Below are 8,772 nucleotides of genomic sequence, written 5' to 3' on the forward strand. Positions count from 1 at the left end.
CTGACTACCACTAACAGCGCCATAAGCTGCACAAAAGTTACCGACCCCGCGGAGAAATGGGAAAAGATATCATCGAAGAAGGGGCAGAATAAGGAAAAGAAGATGCGAAACAACCAGTGCACTAAATACGCGTAGATCTGTAATTAATACGGCTAGGTCGCATAAAAAGTCATACGGAAGGTGAAGAATGACTATATTGATCACAGAGTGAAGATGAGGCGTTACGGAATTATTTCCATCTTGAGAAACACAAATGCAAAGGTAGCAAAGGGACAAGACCGTTAGCAGTAGTGGACGTAACAGGATTAGTCTGTCATCTCATGTTACACACCCAACTGGTAGTGCTCTTGTCCTTGTGCTACATTTACACTTGTGTTTCTGAAGATGGAAATAATTGCAAAACGCACCATACATACTTTGTGATAAACAAAGTCTTCTTCACCAGCTGTATGACCTTATATACAAACTAGCCAGCCTAACCATGTATCTGTGCATATTTACTAGAATGGTCGCTAGCTTCCTGTCTGACTACATCCCACAACTTCACTTTTAAAACTCCACTATTGGAGAGTTCGACAATTCTTATCCCTTATACAGGGTGTTTCATTAAATGTTGCCAGCTAGAGTGGCCGAGGGGTTCTAGGCGCTACAGTCTGGAACCGCGCGACCGCTACGGTCGCAGGTTCGAATCCTGCCTTGGGCATGGATGTGTTTGATGTCCTTATGTTAGTTAGGTTTAAGTAGTTCTGAGTTCTAGGGTACTAATGACCTCAGAAGTTAAGTCCCATAGTGCTCAGAGCCATTTGAACAATTTTGAACTAAATGTGTTTGCTCTGAAGTTACGACGTAATAGGCGACGGAAATATTTATTTCGGTAGGTCACCATATGAAACGTTATACTTTCTGCGGATCTATGAACATAGTTTATTGTGTTATTATCCAAAGAATTACAGCAAAATTATACAATTTTATAAATGTAACAATAGTTGTTTCTATAATGCACTGGAATCTTTAACACCAGCTGTGTATACATCAATTTAAATTACATTCCTATCACGTTTAGTTTGGGAGCTACAACCCTTCAAGTTTTCAGGGGCAGATACCACACACGCTGCGCATGTCCCGCAATACGCCTTCTAAATGTGGTGTGGCCGAGTTGTAACTTCGCCGGTATCACGGAGCGAGAAGCTTCCTCGATGCGCTGTTAGACTGCCGACTGTCGTTGCATACGGCCGTATACTCGACAGTTTGAGCCATACAAACAAACGGGGCTCAATATACCACAGTTACTGACATTGGATGAAGATGGCACGCACGAACAACGAGTACGTTGACATGTTGCTGATGCTCGGCGAGTGCCGACACGATGCCACTGAAGCAGTCATGGCGTACGCCTTGAGAAATCCTAGGCGAAGAGCTCCGACAGCCATTACGTTCTTACGTGCCGAACAACGACTTCGGAAAACAGGCAGCATGGTAATGCGAAGCAGGAACAGACGAAGAACTGCAAGAAGCGAGGAGACGGAGGTGTTTGTTTTAGCTGCAGTACACTACGATCCTCATGTCAGCTTACGAGCCGTTGCTGCAGTCGCTGGTGTCAATCTCACATCAGTGTGGCATATATTACACGGACACAGGTTTCACCCGTACCGCCTGTCACTGACCCAGGAGCTGCATAGGAACAATTTCCGTGCGAGAGTTACATTTTGTGAATGGGCCATGCGTAATTTCACGTTGGAGCGTTAGAAGTTGTTATGTTCTCTGATGAGTCCACGTTCACAAATTATGGTGCAGTGATCTGCCAGGAAGTTTCATATCAGCGCACACTCCGCTGCATAGTGAAAATCTCATTCTGGAAACATCCCCCAGGCTTTGGCTAAGCCATGTCTCCGCAGTATCCTTTCTTTCAGGAGTGCTAGTTCTGCAAGGTTCGCAGGAGAGCTTCTGTAAAGTTTGGAAGGTATGAGACGAGATACTGGCAGAAGTACAGCTGTGAAGACCGGGCGTGTGTCGTGCTTCGGTAGCTCAGATGGTAGAGCACTTGCCCTTGAAAGGCAAAGGTCCCGAGTTCGAGTCTCGGTCGGGCACACAGTTTTAATCTGCCAGGAAGTTTCATGTGGTGCAGCGAATCGCCATAACGTGCACTACTGGGCCGCAGACAGTCCTCGGTGGGTACGACCTGTCGACCAACAACGTAGGTGGTCTATTAATGTATAGTGTGGAATCCTTGGTGATGAAATCATCGGTCCACACTACTTCCCAGATACACTGACAGGTGAGCTATATCACGCGTTTATATTCGACAGTTTTGGTGGTCTCCCTGAACATGTGAGTCTACACACGAGAATCCATATGTGGACGCAGCACGAGAGTCACCCAAGCCCATTCTGCGCGTGCTGTTGTGGAAGAACTAAACAACAGGTTTGCAGGAAGGTGGTTGGGGCGCCGTGGTCCTCATTCATGGCCAGCAAGGTCGCCCGATTTAACACCACTATATTTGTTTTTGTGGGGATATCTAAAGGATCGTGTTTATGTCACTGAGCCCATATCCCCAGATGATCTAAAACGGCGCATCGAGGACGCATGTTGCTCCGTGACACCGGCTATATTACATCTCGTCCGCAGATCCCTTAGAAGGCGCAATGCAATGTGCATTTTGGAACATGGACACGCATTTGAACATCTCATTTAAATCAACTTCCCACCGCCAGAACATCCATCACCCACCACACAGCCATGTATTATGCATAGCGTGTGATATCTGCCACTGAAACATTGAAGGGTTGTAGCTCCCAAACTAAAAGTGACAGGAATGTAATTTAAATTGATGTATACCTAGCCGGTGTTACTGATTCCAGTGAATGATAGAAAGAACTATTGTTCCATTTAAAAAATTGTATCTTTTTGCAGTAACTCTTTGGATAATAACACAATAAACTATTTTCATAGCTCTGCAGACAGTGTAACGTTTCTTATGGTGATATAACGCAATAAATATTTCCGTCGCCTATTACTTCGTAACTTACAGAGGCAAACACATTTAGTAAAACACCTTGCATATTATAACTGCAAAAGTTTGAGTGTGAGTATGTTTGTTACTCATTCACACTGAAACGGCCGGACGGATGTGGAAGAAATTTGGAATGGAATTGTGTTATAGGCTGAGTTAACACATAGGCTACTTTTAAAAGTGTATAGTGGCTACAAGATACATATTGATCCTAAGATTATAACAAGAAATGTGGAACATTTTGCTCTTTGACTTCTTAATTGTTCTGTGTTTGTGATAATGCTTTTACTGTTTAATATAACCCAGACAATACGATTCAACGGAATGAAAACAATGCTTATACAATCCTCAAAGTGTTCTCTCCGTATTTCTATTCAACCACGTTGCATTTTAGCCACTGAGCGTCAGGCATAATTTATAAAAGAAATGGCTCTGAGCACTATGCGACTTAACTTCTGAGGTCATCGGTCGCCTAGAACTTAGAACTAATTAAACCTAACTAACCTAAGGACATCACACACATCCATTCCCGAGGCAGGATTCGAACCTGCGACCGTAGCGGTCGCTCGGTTCCAGACTGTAGCGCCCAGAACCGCACGGCCACTCCGGCCGGCTTCTGAGGTCATCAGTCCCCTACAACTTAGAACTACTTAAACCTAGCTAACCTAAGGACATCACACACATCCATGCCCGAGGCAGGATTCGAACCTGCGACCGTAGCGGTCGCTCGGTTCCAGACTGTAGCGCCCAGAACCGCTCGGCCATCCCGGCCGACGCATAATTTATAGTTTCTGAGATTTATGAACTCTCACGACGGAGTTATTTAAATCTACTGGTACGGGCGCACATGTGATAGTAGATGACGTTACACACAAAGAAATGTTATAAATTTTGCTGTACTGCGAACAAGAAATTACTTATCTTCTTTCTTCATCGGGTTAGCATGTTTGTTCCTCCTTGAAGCTGATGCAGCATGACAGATTTGGATGAACTTTGCGATGGATATAGCCTATACCCCGAATTAACTCATAGGCTACATTTTATTCCGAATAAAATATCACTGCTCTCATGGAATAGTCAGCGAGACTACTGTTCCCCTATGGTGCGTTATGTGAATAAAAAGTCACCCACAGATGTTAATTGAGACGCCGAGATCATTTTTGGGGTACATGTGTATTTTCAGACGATTCCGCAAGTTTGGTTCTAAAATCGGACTTTTTCAGTGATTTTTCCCTGTCAAAATCAGTGCTGAAATTACGTTTCGTGCAGGAAGATGACTGGTCACAGAGAGAAGTCCCTATATTGCACGAAAGAACATGAGGCGTGAGGGCAGCCCTGCAGTGGTTTGCAGTCATTAGCTGTGAGATTTCTAAGTGAGTTCGGTGACGGAACCGTCAGACGAGTCCGAAGACGATTCACATGAATTTAGAAGGATGAAAAGACACCCCGAACTGTGGAAGAGGAATGTGATTGAAGAAAAGAAGGTCAAGGGTTTGGAGCATGCCAACTGGAAAGGAGGGAAACAGGTGCAGATTGCAGGTAGTCATACAATGTTCACTGTTTGAATTCTTCGTACATAATGTAATATCCTGTAGCAGAGGCAAGCTGTGTGGAAACATTGTACTAAAATGTGAATATAAATTCCTTTCATGGACGCAAAGTTTAAATTTATTAGTTGCAATACAGGAAATCGGTAAAAATAGGTTATCCACCGAGTATATAGGTTAATAATACGCTAATATCTGTTTACAGATGGCGGCGTAAATGTTTCGAGAAGTTCTCATTTGCTGAGAAGGAACTATTGTTGACAGAATTCAACAATATGCCGAACAAAGATGGACAGGGTGGGTACTTGAGTCCTCGCATGTCTCCCTTCTTTCAAAAAGCAAGAAGAGCACGCCCATATTCCATTACCAGTCGGGGAAGGACAGCAAATTATTATTAAAGGTAACTGGCATAACAACTGTAATAATTTATCGACCATTTCGTCCCTGAATTATATACATATTTGATCCACGTTTTGTAAAATCTTTAAGGGAAATAGTTAAGGCATATATTTAATAGGGTTATGGTATTACGAATATGTAGATTTTTGTTTATGATACTAATTCACTTGTATCTGCAGATTAAAGTTGCCTTCAAGGAAGCTATGGTATGCAAGAAAGCTTAGTTATTGCACTCCATGGCATATCAAAACGCCGAGTGGAGAGACTGTGCAGCTTAAATCAATATTTCAGCACATTCACTGTTGATTAAATCAAAAAGGGGATTTGTCAGTCATTTTCTATTACAATTTTCTATTAGTTGCTTTCATCCTATGATTACAGATTGTTGGTACAACATTGCATTCTTCCTCACGAGTCTATGGGACTAACTATAAGGTTTGGGAATAACGCTATTCGTAATTATACAGTTTTTTCAATATATCTCAGAACATCAATTGAGTGACATACCCCAATTTGATCTCAACACCTCAACTATCATCTGTATGTATTACGCTTAGCGCGAATATTGGTTTTTAACTGTTTTGACAAATTACATTTTGGATGGCAGAAATATTCCTGTAGAATAAAATCATCACTTATCTTCGTAACAAAGTAATGCATGAGTATGAAAATATTTCGCAGCACGTAGAAGGTTTTGGAAGTGTTTTCGATTCTGACATTATCGGGGTTGTTAAACATTTATTTGGATTTTCTGTTTGAATTTGAATAATAAATTTTGCTTCAAGGGCAGGCATGGCCAAACAGGGCTGCGCAAGTGTAACTGCTCAGGCTCTGCTCCTGCTTAGCGCTCCACGCTCCGAGCGCACCGGCGAGTGAGGCTAAGGGGTGAGGAGAAAGAGGGAAATAGTAACAGCAGCCGGAAGCCACTAGAACAAAGTCTGCTGACAATACCACTTGCGTTAAATTCGCTATACCTTTTGCGTTATCATTACTATGGCGTTCACACCACTGCCAGAAAAAGAAACAGTGGATAAGCCACCTCGTTCAATGCCAAATGGGAATTACCTTATCTTTCGTGTTATTTAAAGACTGTAAGAACTGCTTAATATGACATTGGAATATTGTGATCTGGAAAAAATGCTAATTGGAAAGTCGTCACAATACCAGCCAGGAAGATGGTATGACGCAATTGTCTCTTGGTGAACAGCAGCAAATACTGGCTGAATTGACGGCAGCCATTAGGGGAAAAATTATATTAAGGCAAGTAGAGTGGTGACAACATATTTTTTGTTCGACGTCACCAATTCTATTTGACTTCATTAAGTGCCTTAACGCAAGTGGAGAATCATTTGCTAAAAGATACTCTCAAACAAAAAGGAAGTATACGGCGAAAATCAGATTCATGTTCATGATATGCACCGTTTCCCGTAACTCAAGGCAATCATTTGTGAACCAGACATAACTGACTACGTTTTAGTAATTGTAACATTCCGTCAAGAGTTCTCAAAGAGATTCCAAGACACAGCATGAATCAAAAGGGATTTAAATTTATTTATCAGACCGTTCTCGCTTTTGGCTCCTCATGTTCCTCATTTGGTCAAACTTATGTTGATAGATGTACTCAAGTCAACGAACTGTTCGTCCAGTCCAGGAAACTACAAGACTTTTGTAATATGTTACACCAAAAGTAATATCCTCGTCTGCTCAAACAAGCTGCTACAGTTATCAAAATGGTTCAGATGGCTCTAAGCACTATGGGACTTAACATCTGACGTCATCAGTCCCCTAAACTTGGAACTATGTAAACCTGACTAATCTAAGGACATCACACACGTCCATGCCCGAGGCAGGATTCGAACCTGCGACCGTACCAGCTGCGTGGTTCCTGACTGAAGCACCTAGAACCACTCGACCACAGCGACCGGCCTGCTACAGTTATGTCAGTATTTGGTTCAATACACTTGTGCGATTTGTTTTTCCTTCATGAAATTGGCAGAGCACCACCAATGTTCAAATTTAATCGATTTTAATCTGCATAGCTCCATGTTGATACATGACGATCAGTTTCGCTTTAGGAAAGGTAAATGCACCAAAGAGGAAATTCTGACGAGGTTTGTAATGCAACGAAGACTAAAGAAAAGTTAAGACACGTTCATAGGGTTTGTTGACCTGGAAGAAGCGTTAGACAAATTAAAATGGTTCAAGATATTCGAAAATCTGAGTAAAGCAGGGCCATGCTGTAGGAAGAGACGGGTAATATGTTGTAAGTACAAGAGCCAAGAGGGACTAATAAGAGTGGACGACGTAGAACGAAGTGTTCGGATTGTAGTCTTTTTCCCCTACTGTTCAATCTGTACTTCGAAGCAGCAATGATGGAAATAAAAGAAAGGTTCAGAGGTTGAATTAAGATTCAAGGTGAAAGTATATCAATGATACGATTCGCTGATGACATTGCAATCCTGATTGAAAGTGAAGAAGAATTACATGATCTACTGAATCGAACGAACAGTCTAATGAGTACAGAATATGACAGAGTAAATCGAAGAAAGAGAAAAGTAATGAGATGTAGGAGAAATGAGAACAGGGAGAAACTGAACATCAGGATTGATTTCACGAAGCAGATGACGTTAAAGAAATCTGCTACCTAGTTAGCAAAACAACCAATAACGGACGGGGCAAGGAGGACATCAAAAGCACACTAGCACTGGAAAAAGTGCATTCCTGGCCAAGAGTAGTCTACTAGTATGAAACGTAGGACTTAATTTGAAGAAACAATTTCAGAGTATGTGCGTTTGGAGCACAGCATTGTACGGTAGCTGAACATGGTCTGTGGGAAAACAAACCGAAGAGAAGAGAATCGAAGAATTTGAGATGCGATACTGCAAACGAATGCTGAAAATTGTGTGGACTGATAAGGCTAAGAATGAAGAGGTTCTGCGCAGAATCGGAGAGGAAAGGAATATGTGGAAAACGCTGATAAGGAGAAGGGACAGGACGATAGGACATCTGTTAAGATGTCACTTCCATGGTAGTAAGGGAGTTGTAGAGGCAGACAGTGATTGGAATGCATCCAGCTAATAATTGAGGGCGTAGGTTGCAATTGCTGTTCTGAGGTGAAGAGGTTGGTTGGCACTGAAGGGGAATTCGTGGCGGCTCGCAGCAAACCAGTCAGAAGACTGATGACTCAAAAAAATATCTCCATGTGTTTAACTGTATCGTCAACACAAGGGGAAAATATAATACATATTCTAAAATCGACATTCGTTTAAACGTATAAACATTACTGCCTAATGTTATATGCTTGTACCTATATTTTTTTGTAGGTCTGCTGACCGTATTCGCGCGATATTATGTACTTCTTTACTGAAGTAATAAAAGTTAGTACTTTGGAAAAAAATAAAAAGTTAAAAAGAGCCACACGTGATAAAATCCTGCTTATAAAAGTATGCTGCAATTATTGCCTCTTAAAAATCTACTAAAGCTTCCTACGTGTTAGCCTTTGGCATATAGTCGTCTAACTCATAGAACTGATCAGAATACTGCAGTGGTGGGAGAAGCCGGAGCGCTGAGAAGAGTCGACTGCTCCGAGAGTACAAATATTGACCAGGACTGTTCTAAGGTCTCGATAGTTGAGAAGAAATAAGAGTCAAAGGACAAACGGGAAAAATAGTAGCTATACATCCGAATACACCATGTTTTTCTCAAGGACAGCTCCATGTTGGCTAGTCACATGTATCGAGAGTCAGAAATCTACACATATACGCAGAGAATGTGAAATCTTGGAACGTTGTTTACAAAGACGTATTTCAGTAGGTG

At 41.9% G+C, this 8,772-nt stretch overlaps 1 non-coding gene across 1 annotated transcript; it reads left to right on the top strand.

The window, feature by feature from the left end:
- Window positions 1–2,013: 2,013 nt before the first annotated feature.
- Window positions 2,014–2,088, top strand: Trnas-uga. Its single transcript has one exon. It is a non-coding gene; the product is annotated as a tRNA-Ser (tRNA).
- Window positions 2,089–8,772: the final 6,684 nt, after the last annotated feature.

The sequence above is a fragment of the Schistocerca americana genome, chromosome 2 (assembly GCF_021461395.2).
Source record: "Schistocerca americana isolate TAMUIC-IGC-003095 chromosome 2, iqSchAmer2.1, whole genome shotgun sequence".
NCBI lineage: Eukaryota > Metazoa > Arthropoda > Insecta > Orthoptera > Acrididae > Schistocerca > Schistocerca americana.